Source organism: Tenrec ecaudatus, chromosome 12 (assembly GCF_050624435.1).
Source record: "Tenrec ecaudatus isolate mTenEca1 chromosome 12, mTenEca1.hap1, whole genome shotgun sequence".
NCBI lineage: Eukaryota > Metazoa > Chordata > Mammalia > Afrosoricida > Tenrecidae > Tenrec > Tenrec ecaudatus.
In genome coordinates, this window is record NC_134541.1 from 66125784 (window position 1) to 66141476 (window position 15693).

A 15693-nucleotide genomic window follows, 5' to 3' on the forward strand; every position below is an offset into this window, starting at 1 on the left:
TGACACTCTATTTCCATAAAGATTTACAGCCTCGGAAACCACTCTGTCCCTTAAGGTTACTATGAGTCTGAATCAACTCAACAGCAGTGGGTGTGCCGATGGGACTACCGAGAGTATCTGAAACCCATAAATCCATATCCTTTTTTGCTAAGCTCATTGAACAAAAGGTCTCTGCTAAAAGCCAGCACTCTTTAGAAGAGACCCCGTTATTACCATTAATAATACAGGCTAGGTTAATTCATGAAGGCTCTACCACAATCACTTATATAATTGCTCTTAGTAAAATAAACATATTTTCCCACAAAATGCCATGTATAAATTAGTATAGGGTACTATGGACAGAATTCTGCCTGCTTCATACACTGGCCTCATGCTGGCTCTTCCCGCTGAGAAAGAGCTCTGAGGATGTCCCACGGGCTTGACAAGGCCGTGCTCTACTTAAACATCTAGCCGAGGCCTGGGAGAGCTAGCTATGGAATTAATGAGGTTTGAGACTGGGAAACATGGAAAGGGGAAGGTTTCAAACCCTGACTCCTGCAAATGTAGGAGGTCAAAGGGAAAGGCCCTGGAACTTCCAGAATGAGCGAGGCTACTACATGAAGAACTAAACAATGCAGGGCAAGGCGAGGGGCAGAAATTAGAGCAAAGGGTCAAACACGCACACTCCAGGAAGCAGCACGTCACCCCAAGGGGACCATATAGCTGACTGGACATGAGAGCGGCCTGAATCAGACCCGCAATTGAATCCCAGCTCTGAAATAATGTCCTGGGTGCCCTTGGCTAATCATCATCATCTGATGCAAAGAATGCGCAAGTCTTCACCATTTACTGCAAACAGCGGTGCTGTCCTATGTGCACCATGCACGCTACAGGCATGTGTGCCTTAGAAGTAAAAGTATGACATCTTATTACCCTCTTTGTCTCTCACTCTGCTTCCTCCTTCCTAAAATGGCAACACTAACAGAACCTAACTCAGAGTTCTGTGAGAATGAAATGAGTTAATGCAAATAAAGCGCTCTTAATAAACAGGATGCCACACATGGCTTGTTTTCAATAAATAAAGCTATCATCGTTTGAGGTAGTTAGCTTATTGTGCAAACCTGGCTGATAAACACATGTGCGGTTAATTGAAGGGCAGAGAGATAAATAGCTTGGTGAGCCTCACTTTTCTAGTTCTTGGGTCTCTTGCTTTGTGATGGTCAGACCAGGGTGCAGCTGCCTTAGCCAGTTCCCTGCTTCAGCTGGCAAAGCTCACTTCCTGCAAGACATCCCTGAGGAGAAGCCGCATTGACCTACCCCGATGCAGCCCTGGGTGCTGGAGCAGCCGTGTGGAGACCCCTGCCAGCACTGAGATGCTTACACGTTCACTGACACAGCTTTCCTCGGCATCACAGCGTGTTTTGTGAGATGGAGGAGGTCTTTGTGGGTTGGTGTTGGACATATGGATTAATGTTGGACTTGTGGGCTTGGGCAACACTGGGTTGGGATATTTTCTTGATGTGCACTTAACCTTTATATAAAACTCTCTTATACGGTCTCTTGCTGCAGCGCTGAGAGCGGGATCGCCCGGAAGCTCGTCTGGAAGCCGGAAGCCAGGGATTGCGTTAAGAAAATGGCAGACAAGCCAGACATGGGAGAAATTGCCAGCTTCGGTAAGGCCAAGCTGAAGAAAACGGAGACGCAGGAGAAGAACATCCTGCCGACCAAAGAGACCATTGAGCAGGAGAAGTGGAGTGAAATCTCCTAATCCGGGGGGATTCGCCCCCCACCCCCTCCATCGTCCACCAGACTGAGGTGGAGGAAGAGTCACCTGCAAGATGGACACGAGCGACAAGCTGCACTGTGAACCCACCGGCCTCCGGGTCTCCGAAGGGACTACCAAATTCTCCGGTCTGCCCTGGGATACTATAGAAAATTATTTGTATGATTAATGAAAATAAAACATACCTCGTGGCAAAAAAAAAAAAAACCTCTCTTATACATGAGTTTCTGTGGATTTGTTTCGCTAAAGTACCTAGACTAACACACCGTTCCTTTTTAAAACTTTATTTTAATTTGTTGCTATTGAAAACATACCCAGGGAAACATACAGAATTCTATCATTTCAACATGTATAATTCAGTAATATACATTACAGGTAACCCAAACTTTACAAAGAAAATGTATTCCTAAATCTATCTTCAAATCTGTAAGTTTACTAAAGAAAAGGTACATGTGGTCCTTATTTACTTTCAGTCTAATGTTTGTCTTAGTAGAAGATAGTATATATTTTAACCTTTCAGCGCAAAAACACAAACTCACTGCCAAACAGTCAATGCTGACTCATAGCAACCCTCTGTGGGTTTCCAAGACTGTAATTGATTACAGGAGTAGAAAGCCCAGTCTTTCTCCCTTGGAGCTGCTGGTGGTTTTGAACTGCCCACAATTGCAGTCCAACATGTAACCACTGCACTACCAGGGTTCTTAGAGAGGAGCATCTATGTGTATGTGTATAGGAATACCATAAACCTCCCCTCTCCATCCTTTCTTTAAAACATTTCAGGAAAATCACAATACTGGCAAGACTGCTTCACCTTGCGCTTAAAATACTACGTAAAGGTGCCCACAGTTTGAAATCAATGAACCTACCCACATTCATAGCAAGTTCTTCACCACAATCACCTTCATTTGCTGCACATGTTGCGTTTAATCATTAAAAAGTCTTCAAGCCTTTCATCGTTGCTACACTGCACCCTCACTGGCTCCTCTCCTCCCCGCAACCCTTCAGTAAGGGGATGTTCAGTTGCCTACAGATGGGCTTTGGGTCCCCAATCTGCACTCCCCCACATTCACAATGATAAGATTTTTTTGTTCTTTGGTGCCTGATACCTGATCCCATTCCGCGCCTCATGATCACACAGGCTGTTGTGCTTCTTCCATGTGGGCTTTGTTGCTTCTCAGCTAGATGACCGGTTGTTTACTTTCAAGCCTTTAAGACCCCAGATGTTATATCTTTAGATAGCCGGGCACCATCAGCTCTCTTCACCACATTTGCTTATGCACCCACTTTGTCTTCAGCGATCTTGTCGGGAAGGTGAGCATCATGGAATGCCAGTTTAACAGAACAAAGTGTTCTTGCATTGAGGGAGTACTTGAATGGAGGCCCAATGTCCATCTGCTACTTTAATACTAAACCTATAAATATACACACAAAGATCTATTTCCCCATCATCATATATAAATATATTTATATATGTAAATGCCTGTATTTAGACCTCTATAAATACTCTTTGCCTCCTAGTCCTTTCCTGTTTCCTTTTACTTTCCTCTTGTCCCACTATCATGTTCAGCTTTCATTTGGGTTTCAGTAATTCTTCTCCGTTACATTGCCCTTGATCAAGCCCTACCAGGCTTCTTACACCCTCCTTGCCAGTGATTTTGGATCACTTGTTCCCTTGTCCCCGAGTTTGTTAACACCACTTCCTTTCACCCACCTCGCCCTCTCCCATGTCCCCCCAGAACCATCAGTCCCATTGTTTTCTTCTCCAGATTGTTTATCTAGCCTATCTTATCTAGGTAGACCTGCAGAGATAATAATATGCACACAAAAACAATACAGAGCAAAACAATGTGAAAAAAGTAAACAATGACAACAACCCAAAAACCAATGACAAAAAAAAGAAAATCCTGTCAATAGTTCAAGGTCTGTTTGTTGACCTTTAGGAGTGTTTTCTGGTGGAGTCTGATGGGGTGCCATGCCCTGGCCCCAAAGTCGATTGTTGGTTCTCCCTCAGACTTCCTTGCTCTGCTCCCCTTGCTGTTCTGTTTCACACCCTTAGTGTTTTTCCTCAGTGTGGTGGGGTCATATCGAGCACAATTCCCACACTGTGCCTCCAGGGTTGTCCCCTGTAGGGCTATGGGTCAGTGAGGGATGTTGTGTCTCATAGCGGGGCCAGCCATATGGTCCTCTCTGTGCATTGGTTGCTCTGAGCAGGGTTATCATCCTCAAGGCTTGGTGGACTAGGATGTGCTCCACCCTCACTTCTTCCCCCTTCATTTGCTCCCATGTGCTTGATCAGACATGTCCCTCTCCCTGAGCTGTAGCTTCGGTGCTGTCCTCTGAAGTAAATCTTTTGGGGGGAGGGGTGACTGTCCATTGGGATTGGGGCTGGGCCCTCAGACCTCTCTACTGGTTCCCTGCTTTATGTCAGTAAGTTTCATTCACATCGTGGAACACCGGGTTGAAATCTGGTCCCTCTTTCCCTGTGGAGATACAAACAATATCCTCCCCTTGGGTATTGCAGGGTGTAGTTTAGCATGATCCCAAGTCTACCTCCCAAATCTGGCTAGACCAGAGATGTACACTGGTATATATAGGAACTGGAAACACAGGGAATCCAGGACAAATGATCCCTTCAGGACTAGTGATGAAAGTGGGGATACCTAGAGGATTGAGGTAAGGTGGGGGGAAATAGGGAGAACTAATTACAAGGATCTACATATAACCTCCTCCCTGGGGTATGGACAAAAGAAAAGTGGGTGAAGGGAGACCTCAGACAGTGTAAGATATGACAAAATAATAATTTATAAATTACCAAGGGTTCATGAGGGATGGGGGAGCAAGGAGGGAGGGGAAAAATAAGGAGTTGATACCAAGGGCTCAAGTAGAATGCGAATGTTTTAAGAATGATAAAGGCAACAAATGTACAAATGTGCTTGACACACAATGATACATGTATGGTATGGATTGCGATAAGATTTGTAGGAGCTACCAATAAAATTATTTTTTAAAATAATAATAAAAATAAACTGAATCCCTAAAAAAAGTATTTAAAGCCGTAACTTGCACTACAGTAAAGATACCATGTTCACCATGCAATACTGATTATCAATAGCCTTTCATTTCAAAAATTAAGGCACTGTGTCCCTTACTAACAATGGTAGCTTTCATTGGGCCAGAGTGCTTCACAAGCGCCCTTAGTCTCACTTTATCCTTTAAAATTGATCCGATTATTGACTGACAACCTCCTCATGATGGCATGTCACCTATTTCAGTTCCTGTTATTTCCACTGTATTTTCTAGCGTAACCTTGTATTGTTTGCTGTTTTCCTCTGGTGAATCATCAGCATTTGACTCAGATTAATGCTTCAGTGGCATGGTCACACGGGTTAATGACAGGAAAGTGTAAGCCAAATATGAAGTCACGTACTCAGTACAGCGTTAATCCCAGCGTGATCCAGCTTCTAAAGGTAGGTGGTCTTTTATTTTGGTCTCTAATCAAAGTACCGCTAAAGCCATGCAATGTTTGTTATGAGTGTCACAAGGTGGTGGGTGATTTTGTTATTTCAAACCTTTATATTGAACTCAAAATTGTAACACTATAGGCTTTGTAGCAGTCTGTTTGTTCCCAGATAAGAGTTGTTCATAAGGAAGACATTCTCAACCCAGGACCGCCTATGCATTCTTTGAATTGTGGAGCTGTTCCCATTAGCCAGCTCTGAGTTGCCCCTCCTCCATTAGCATAAATACACTGCTCTCAAACTTCCCTATCCAATCTCTTAAACTGCTCTTGTCAATTTGATCCCATTTATAGAGGTTTCAAAGGAGCACAATGCTCACAAAGGATGCACAGCTGTAAAGGGTTGAGTTACCAAATGCCTTGTGACAGGTATATTAACAAAAGCATAAAAATTAGGGGGAAAAGAGCAGATGTTAATGTAAAGGTGTCTTATGTATACCAAACACATCGTGGGATTCGATTTCTTGGCTTGGGGGTACAGGGTTACCATTTCATGAAACATCTAAGTTGATTAACTTAATATTTTAATGATCACTCCACAGTTCATGGTAGACTCTCAAAAGCTTGCAAGTGGCTATCCAAGGCACAAGTGCTTTGCATTTGCCTGGAACAACAGAGGTGGGAGCAAGGAAAGGGTAAGAAACGGGATGGGTGACTAACTGTCTCTATGAATCCCTGCATCCTTTGCCATGAGCCTAAAACAGGAGGGGGCCTGGCTACCAATGCTTTGCTTTTGATCAGAGATTCTGCAGCGGATTCCTGAACAAAAGGGAGGGCAATTCAAACAGAAATGTTCATTTTTATAGACTCTCCTCCTGAAATTATTACCCTGAGATGATCTTTAACCTTGAACTAAAAATATCCTCTGACGTCTTCTTTACACCAAATCAGTTTTATTTAAAACATTTTTATCGCAAATTAGGTGGGAGTTTTACAATTCATATCACTTTGGTATTTGAGAGTTAAAGTATTAATCTCCGCAATAGCTTACCCTACCCACCTCTCCTTTGATTTCTCCTCTTCCTCTTCTAGATTACCACCCTCCCCTTCACCCAAGTTCATACCTGTCAACTCCCTAGCCCATTGTTTCATCTTGCCCTTCCCACCTGGGTAACCTCCAAAGTCTTTACTCCTTGCTATAAGAGTTTTTGTGTTTTCTTCTAACTTTTCTTCCTTCTTTTTTCTATCAGTGGTCTACTGCGATATTTCCTTTTCTGATTGACTAATTCCCTCAGCGTGTTATCCGAGCCATGAGGCATTTCATGTTTTCCTCGGTTTTCAGTGATCCAGGGTATTCCGTTACTAACAACCTGCACTATGTGGATAGCCCAGCCTCTCTCGCTGGAAATGAGGAAGAATTGAAGCACTTGCTCATGAAGATCAAGGACTGTAGCCTTCCGTATTATGGATTACAATTTAATATAAAGAAAACAAAATCCTCACAACTGGACCAACACCATAATAAATGGAGAAAAGATTGCCATCACCAAGGAGTTCATCTTCCCTGGATCCACAATCAGAGCTCATGGAAGAAGCAGTGTAGAGCTAATAGACATGTTGCAGTAGGTAAATATGCTGTGTAAGACTTCTTTGAAGCTTTGACAAGCAAGGGACTATGTTGTGCCTGGCCCAAGCCATGGTATTTTCAATAGCCTCATAGGTGTGTGAAAGTTGGACACTGAATAAGGAAGAGCTGGGAAGAATGGATGCATTTGAATTGTGCTGCTGGCGAAGGATGTTGAACATCCCACAGACTGCCAAAGCAACAAGCAAGTCTATCTGGGAAGAAGCACACCTAAAATGTCCCTTAGAGGCAAGGATGGCAAGATGTGTTCTCGTGTACTTTGGACAAGTTATCAGGAGAGACAAGTCCCTGGCAAAGGAAGCATACTTGGTAAAATAGTGGGGCAGCGAAAAAGGACTACCTTCAACAGATGCATTGACACAGTGGCTGCAACAATGGGTCCAAACATAAGGACATTTGTGAGCATGGCCCAGAGTGGGCAGTGTTTTTCTCTGTTGTACATAGGGTCGCTGTGACTTGGAGCTGCCTAGATGACACCTAACAACAACAATTGTATTCCATTATGTTTATGTAATAAAGAGTCTTTATCTTTCAATGCTCTTGCTATTGTGAACAGTGCTTCGAGGCTTGGCAAGAGTGAAAAAGAGCCCACAGAATTGGGGCTGGGGAGGGTTGTGCCACACAGCGAACAAGAAGCTTATCTCTAAAACCTATAGAAAAGTCACAAAAGCTCAATAAGAAAAAGATGAATAACAGAATTAAAAATGCCCAAAGGACATGCCTAGAAAGTTCACCAAAGGTACCATCCAAATGGCTGAAAAACATGAAAAAATGCTCACAATCACTAGCCCCCCAGGAGATGCCAATCAAATCAATGATGTGATGGGATCTCATGTTGGCAATTACACAATAACAGCCAAATTTTTTAAATTTCAGAAAGGGTGCAGGGGGATTGCAACCCTTACACACTCCTGGTGGGGTTATAAATATGTATTACCATTGTAGAAAATGATATGGTACTACTTCAAACTGCTGAGGATATAAATCCCATATGATCCAGCAGTCCCTCCTGGGTATACACCCTCAAGAAACAAGAGTGATAGGACAAATGGACACTTGCACACAGCATTACCATTTTAATATAGTTTGTGTTAAGCACTGCTCATCAGTTTGTCATCCTGTGGCAACTTGCATGTTGCGGCATGCTGGGAGCTATAGCACAGGTATTTCAAATACCAGCATGTCATTCACGGTGGGCAGGGTTCAGTAGAGTTTCCAGGCTATGACAGACTAGCAAGAAAGGCTTGGCAATCTCTTTCTGAAGATCAGTTTATGAAAAATCCATGGGTCAACAAAAAATATTATCCAACTAACTTGCTTTAGACACATCACCAGGAATGACCCATTGCTGGAGGAGAACATCATGTTTGGTGAAGCAGAAAGCCAGGGGAGGCAAGGGGGCCCTTCGGTGATATGCATTGACACAATACCCCCAACACTTGGCTTGTAGATGCCAGCCGCTGTTCTGCTGCACATAAGGTCACCATAAGCTAGAGCCACCTCCATAGCCTCTCTCTCTCTCTCTCTCTCTCTCTCTCTCTCACTCGCGCTCTCTCTCTTCTTGTTAAAACTGCTCCCCCAGCTTTCAGCCTCCAAATGTTTATTTGATTTCATCAGCAAGTCAGAGAAATGCTGCAATCAGTTGTAACCCGAGGTGTAGGGAAGGAGGTCAGGGAAATATTCCGGTGGGGACCAGAAGCTAAGAACCTATCCCATGCATGCAGGGTCAGGCTGCTCAGTCCAAATTGGGTGATCCCACAGGGCAGGTGGTGGGAGGGAGAGGGGCAGTTTGTATGGTTCTTTGAACAAAAAAAGGGAGCAGTGGTACATGAAAAAGTTGTGTTTCTTCTACGATTTCTAATCTGTAATTATTGCCCCTGGGCACAAAGGAAGAGGAGGAACCCTCTAGACCAGTGGTTCTCAACCTGTAGGTCACGACCCCTTTGGGGGTCGAAGGACCCTTTCACAGGGGTTGCCTAAGACCATTGGAAAACACATAAATATTTCACAATATATAATTACATATTGTTTTGTGATTAATCACTATGCTTTAATTATGTTTAATTATGTTCAATTTGTATTGGTGAAAATACATCCTGCCTATAAGATATTTGCATTACGATTCAGAACAGTTGCAAAATTACAGTTATGAATGAAAATAATTGCACTCCGTTACAATGAAAGTAATGTTATGGTGGGGGGGTCACCGCACTATGAGGAACTGTATTAAAGGGTGGCGGCATTAGGAAGGTTGAGAACCACTGAGCTAGGCCATCTTCCCTTTCAGTCTTCCTGTCCATCTGGGGACCTTTAAAAAATTAACATTTTTCCTGCAAGAGACTCAGCCTGCAAGAATGAGGGAGCCTTACCACTATGACCCTCGATTGCCAGGTGGGATTCCAGGAGAACTTAGTGGGCTATTATTTAAATAACATTAATTAATATGAGGATTATTGGAAAAGAAAATCTACTTTGGCCTCTTCATTAAAATCTATTCCTCTCCCCAGGGGCTCCATTTTTCCAAGAGTTTTGTGGTCCGCAGTTGTGTTGGGGCACAGGCCCTGAGGAGTACAAACACTGAGATGCTGGGCTCTTCACAGAAAGGTTGGAGAGGTAAGAACACTCAGAAGTGCCTTGGAAGAAAGGTCTGACAATCCAAAAAATGGCTATCATGAACTTTATGGAGCACAGTTGTATTCATATCCACGCAGAGTCAGCATGACTTAGACTTCACAGGACTCTCCATCTTGATAGTCTGTCACCTGAGACCCTGACTTAACTGCTGCCTGCTCTCATTGTGGAGGGGGGATCCACACAATGAAGGAGGAAAGAGGCTTATGATCTTGTGCACGGTCCAAGAAGACATGTTTAAGGTCAGCTTGACCACTTAAGTTTAAGGCCCACAGCAGTTACAATACTAACATTGTACAAACTCACGAAGAGGAAGAACTATGACAATACATCCTAAAGAGCTTTCTAAACCTCAAAGCACTGTGCAAGTATTGATGATAGAGCACCATTCCTGGACAGAGGAACAGTAGAGAGCCAGACCCCTCACTGCCCTCTGCATCCAGTGGAAGCTGTGGTAGAGGGGGAGGGCCAGCCAGTTTCTAAATTAGAATGTGAGTTTCCTCCAGGTGCAACTATGGAAGCAGGCTATGAGGAGAGTGTCTCTTTCCTAAGCCCAACCCCTTCTGTAATAAAGCTCCAGTTGCAGCACATTCTCCCTCCCCCTGCAGTGCATTCTCCATCCCCCTGCAGTGCATTCTCCATCCCCCTGCAGTGCATTCTCCCTCCCCTGCAGTGCATTCTCCCTCCCCTGCAGTGTATTGTCCCTCCCCCTGCAGTGCATTGTCCCTCCCCCTGCAGTGCATTCTCCCTCCCCTGCAGTGCATTGTCCCCCCCCTACAGTGCATTCTCCCTCCCCTGCCGTGCATTGTCACTCCCCCTGCAGTGCATTCTCCCTCCCCTGCCGTGCATTGTCACTCCCCCTGCAGTGCATTCTCCCTCCCCTGCCGTGCATTGTCTCTCCCCCTGCAGTGTATTCTCCCTCCCCTGATCAGTAGCGATGCTACTCCCTTTGCACTTATGTGCAACATATGTGTGTGTAGATGTCATTTCTTTGCACACACAGTAAGATCTTTATCCCTTTATGTTTCTTTATGTCTGAGCACTCCCATACCACCTATCCAAAGCCAGGCCTCCCCGCAGGTTGTAGAAGCAGATCATGAAGAATGCTTGAGCTGTGCTTGACCCCTAGGCCTCTCAATTGCCACATCTATGAAGACCCTCAGCTTCTTTACTCCCTCAACTCCTCAGCTCTGTGGCTCTCCCTGCCTCTTGGAACCTGTGCTACATCTACCTCCCAGACATATCACAAGTGTCGGACCGAGGGTTACCTAAGGCCTAATATTAGTTATAACTGGTCTCATATCATGGAAGATGGAATCAGTAACATCTGCCCCAACCTTCAGCACCCAGCAGAGAGAGAACGCTGACACATCCTTGCAGTGTAGTCGTCCGAGCAGTCTGCCATTCACAGACGCATCCTGCAAGTCCACAGGACTGGGCCCTTGGGTTCTTCCCATAGTTGTCACTCTCTTTACCTCTTTGGGCCTTAACTTCCTCATCTGTGAACTAATAGACGTGGATGATCACTACAGACTCGCCCCCTCTAAGCCACACCACGGAGGACAGAGGGCAACCAGGGAACGGACACCGGGGTAGACTCTTCTATGGCAGCACTGGCAGCCTGCATTCGAATACTAGCTTTGCCTCTTAGGAGCACTGCAGGAGTTTGGGCAGCTATACAATGGATGGCATTTATACCTGCGGTCAAGGTGAAGTAATGGACTTGGCTCGGGGCCTAGTAAACAGTGGTTGTTAGTGGCTGCCAAGCCATCTCCACCTCATAGCGACCCCATGTTCAACGGAACACGCATTGGCTGCCCTGCGTCATCCATGATGTAGCTACTGTGTATTTTGAGTCACTTCTAGTGAGAGGGCTCCTTGTCTAGCACTATATTTGGTTGTGATCCATAGGATTTTCATTGGCTGATCTTTGAAAATAGTTTGGCAAGTCTTTCTTCCTGGTCTACCTTATCATAGAAGGCCTAGTGAAACCTGTGTGCCGAAGGTGACCCTATTGCTGTTTGAAACAGTGGCATAGCTTCCAACATCACAGTAACACACAAGCTGTCACCGCACAACAAACTGACAGATGGATGATGAAGTAAGTGGTAATTCGGAGGGAAAAAAATGTAGGTGCTAGAATATGTTGAAGTCAGACCAAAACTGCCTCAAGTTTTCCATCTTCTGAGTTCTGTTTTTGTGAAGTTTGTTAGATTATTTTGCTTGATGGCAGAGGGCTTTGAGATCTCCCCTTGAGAGCTGACGCTGTGCATGGAGGCACACTGATGCTTCACCTTAGCTGTCCCTGAATCCGGTCTCCCTGGGCTTTCCTCTTCTCTTCTGTCTCCTTTTGTGTTTTCTCCCAAAGGCCACCCGTTGGCCCCCTCGGTGTTTCTAACATAGAACCTGATGCCTGCCTCCCGGCCTTCAGCGTCTCAGGCGTCAACTCGAGGTTGTGACTCCCCATTTCAAAAGAACACAAACAACCTGATTTCTTGGCATCTTAAGGTGTGTCATGCCCCTCTCCTGGGATGGCAATTTCATTTTCTGTTGTTCTGTTGAATGCGTTTTTCAGGAGGATTCTCTGGGCTGCTGCCACCTCGCTTCTCTGTGCTTAGGTGCAGCGGCTAGAATCTTGCACGTACTTACAAGTCAATTTCCCTTTAATGGTGATTTTACCTTCTCTGGAGCTTAGCGGAGGCTGGACTCACGCACCCGGGGGCTCAGCATGGCACTTTCCGTGCACGGCAGCAGCTGTTCCATAGGCCGTTGCACCTGTTTTGAATGTCATCAATGTAATGCTAATATGCAAAGCGATTTGTGATGCAGGAAACCGGAACTAGCCGTGAAAGAAACTGTGTTTGGGATTATAAATCACTTCCCCATCAACACTGAGCTATCTTTGGGATTCAGGGGAGGAGGCTCGGTGGGTGGAAGGACCTGCACAGCCCCTTCATTGACCTGTGTTCTTGAGGAGAAGGGTCTAGACTGTAGACGATACTGGTGAATCCGGGCAGATGAAATGGGAGGATGTCCGTGTGGAGAGAGGCCTTGGACAGATGAGAAGAAGGACAAGCAAAAGCACCAACGGTACCAAAGGGGTTCTCCTCGCCCTGCTTCTGGAGCTGTGGCTGGCAGCATCTGCAGAGCTGTGAGTGGAGAGACCTTCGAGGGCCACTAGGCTCATCTCTAGGGCTCCATTATGTTCATCAGGCACGCAAGTCTACAATCCACACCCCAGGCAGCCCTCCTTTTCAAAGGCTTGTTCTTAATCGAAAGCTTTGAATCTACCTGTTTCTATTAGCAGCGCAGGAGTAAGAACTCCACAAACAATCGGCAATGGAGAGAGCCTCACTTGTTAAGGAAGTTCCGTTTCTTGATGTCTCTAGTTTCCAGGACATGTCCTGAAATGGAACCAGTTTGCACATCTGTAAAATGGATCCAAACCATCTACTGCGGTTCCAGGTCTAGAGAGCTGGTCTGTGCTGTGAGTTTTGCTGTGGATCACGAGCAACATGACAAACTTACGTCTTCTGTTTCTCAGAAAGAAAGTAGCTGGTGAAACAGCAAAATGATGGCCAGCCAGATCATGCTGTGACAGAAGGCCCCACACTTGGATTGTCCTGTGACGGGCTTGCTTTCCTCACCCCAAACGGGCTGGAATTCTTCCAACTGAGGTGTCGAGTTCACATGTGGTTTGGAAATTTGGCAGAAAAGATTTGGCTGTGGGAGGACCGAAGCCAATAAGCTGAGACCGTGAGAGAAGCCAATTTACATATGAGCTGAAGTCAAAGCAGCAATAGGTCATTAGCTCCATGAGCTGGACAACCATTGGGCATTGACTATGTGGAAACGCCAGTCACCGTCTCATCTGCAAAGAGCATACACAGCCGTACAGTGCCCTATAAAAGCAGCAGATGGCACGTGCCACAGGTAAGATGCCCAGACCTTAAATGCTACAACATTTCAAGGAAAGGCGGAAGTAGTCTGTTGTGGGACAAAGATGAAGTGACAGTGGATCCGGAACTTGGGGAAATGGAGTGGAATTTCAGAAGGCAGTCCATACAGAGCAAATAATATTGGGGGAAAAGGAGGGGGGCAGAATGAGCAGAGCATGGTAGCAAACTTGGCTTCCTTAACTAGTCACGCTATAGAAATGGTGAACAGGTAAAGGCAATGTGGCCAAAGGAAGTAGTGCGAGCAGCATTCAAGGAGAGGTGAAGGTCGTGGCCATAAGGTCTGATTAAGAAACAGTTGGAATGGAGTCCACGCTGATGTGTGGCAAATGTATATGTGTCAGAGTTGAATTGTGTTTATAAGGGTTTTCAATGACTAGTTTTTTTGGAAGTGGGTCATCGGGTCTTCTGAAGTGTCTCTGAATGAACTTGGAACTTTAAATTACCAGCTAAGCACAACCTTAGTTTAACTTAGTTTAACTTTAGTTTAACTAAAGTGTAATAGACTTAGTTTAACTTAGTTTAACTTTAGTTTAACTAAAGTGTAATAGACTTACCATGGAGCACAAAATTTAGAAATACTGAACTAGTCTCACTTTCGTGTGCCCAAGAAGCAGGAATTGGAGTGAAGGAGTTGGGGGCTGTGGCACTTATATAATCTCCTATCAAGCTGTGAAGGGGTGGAGTCAAGCCTGTCCATCAGGGTATAGCCAATGAGGCCTCTATATGGGCATGGCCTTCTCCTGAGGATTCTGGGAAGTCCTCTGTTCTTCTCTGGAGACTGGGCACACACACACTCTCTGTGAGACATTCCTGCAGAGAAGACACATAGAGCTACTCTAGAGCCCTGGGGCTGGGGGAGCCATGTGGAGACCCCTGCCAGCACTGAGACACTTCCACTGCCACTGGATCCACAAGACTTTCCACCCACTGTCCTGTGATCTTCCTGCATTTGATGTCATTGTATGAGTTGCCTGAGTCTGAAGAGGAGTTTATAGATCAGTATCAGACATATGAGAGCTAATATCGGACTTATGGACTTGACCTGGATTGGGCTAGAATGTGTTCTTAATATACAAGTACTCTTTATACAAAGCTCTTTCTTATACAAATATGCATGTCTAGGAATTTGTTTCTCTAGTGAACGCAGACTAACTCGGGGACCTACACAGGGCTGGAGGGCCCAAACATGCAGGCACCAGACTCACTGCTGGAATAATCCATTGTCCTAACACTAGAGGGAGTTAGCTCCCAGAGACTGAACCCACAGGTGTCTGGGGAAGGACGACGCCAGGCCTGCTCATGCCCATGCTGGCATGTGCATTGGCTCGGTGACAGCTGTGAACTGTCCCATCCTAAGAAAACACTGAAAATCACCAGAGACTCATCACAGGACTGTCTCCTGGCCCAACTTCTGATTTCATTGTTTTCAAAGTTGCAATGGAATTGTAGTCCCTCTGGACCTCCTGGGGAGAAAGTACATTTATTTACTTATCGGGCTTATTAAAAATGCACCTATTACTTGAATGCCTTAAGGCAATAGCACAAAATATATTCCTAAAAGTATGAGAAGTCAATTAAGCAGAGATGCAAATCCAGAAAGGAGGCCCCCGGCTGTCCCCTGCAGGGTAGAGGAGGCCCAGTTGAGCAATGCCATCCCATGGTCAGGACACCCGCCTACACCTGGCCAGAAAGGGATACAGGTACAAAGCTCCATTATGAGGCCCTGTTTCCTGCTTTTCCCGACTCCATTCTGGGGCTTGAGTATTCGGAGCTAGGTTTAATGCCTGAGAAGAGCCCAGGAAGAGAGTCCAGGTCTCAGGGAGGTAAGTAGACACTTCAAGGAAAGGGGAGTTGGAAAATACCATTCATTAACAATCTATCTTTCTAGCTACATCACCAGTCACAATTTAAAAGCACTTATGTGTTGAGGTCTTAGGGAGCCTGGATGGCACAGTGGTTATGCACTCAGCTGCTAACTGAAAGGTTGGTGCTTCAAACCTACCAGTCATATCATAGAAGAAGGTATGGGGCAGTTCGACTTTGTTCTACAAGATCGCTAAGCATGGCTTTGGTTTGTGTGCTTGCTTAAGCTATGAGCATTTCTGCGGACATCTCTTGAAGTACGTAGTGATCTTTGTAAAACCTGTTCCTGTTATTAGGGACCCTTGAAGCAGTTCCAGCTCACAGCGACCCTGGACACCAAAGAACAAAACAGTGCCTGGTCCTGCACTGTCCTCCC

The 15693-nt window shown here is 45.4% G+C and overlaps 1 pseudogene; it reads left to right on the forward strand.

Annotated features, from left to right (window-relative positions):
* Positions 1 to 1578: 1578 nt before the first annotated feature.
* Positions 1579 to 1969, forward strand: LOC142422524 (thymosin beta-10 pseudogene; annotated as a pseudogene).
* Positions 1970 to 15693: the final 13724 nt, after the last annotated feature.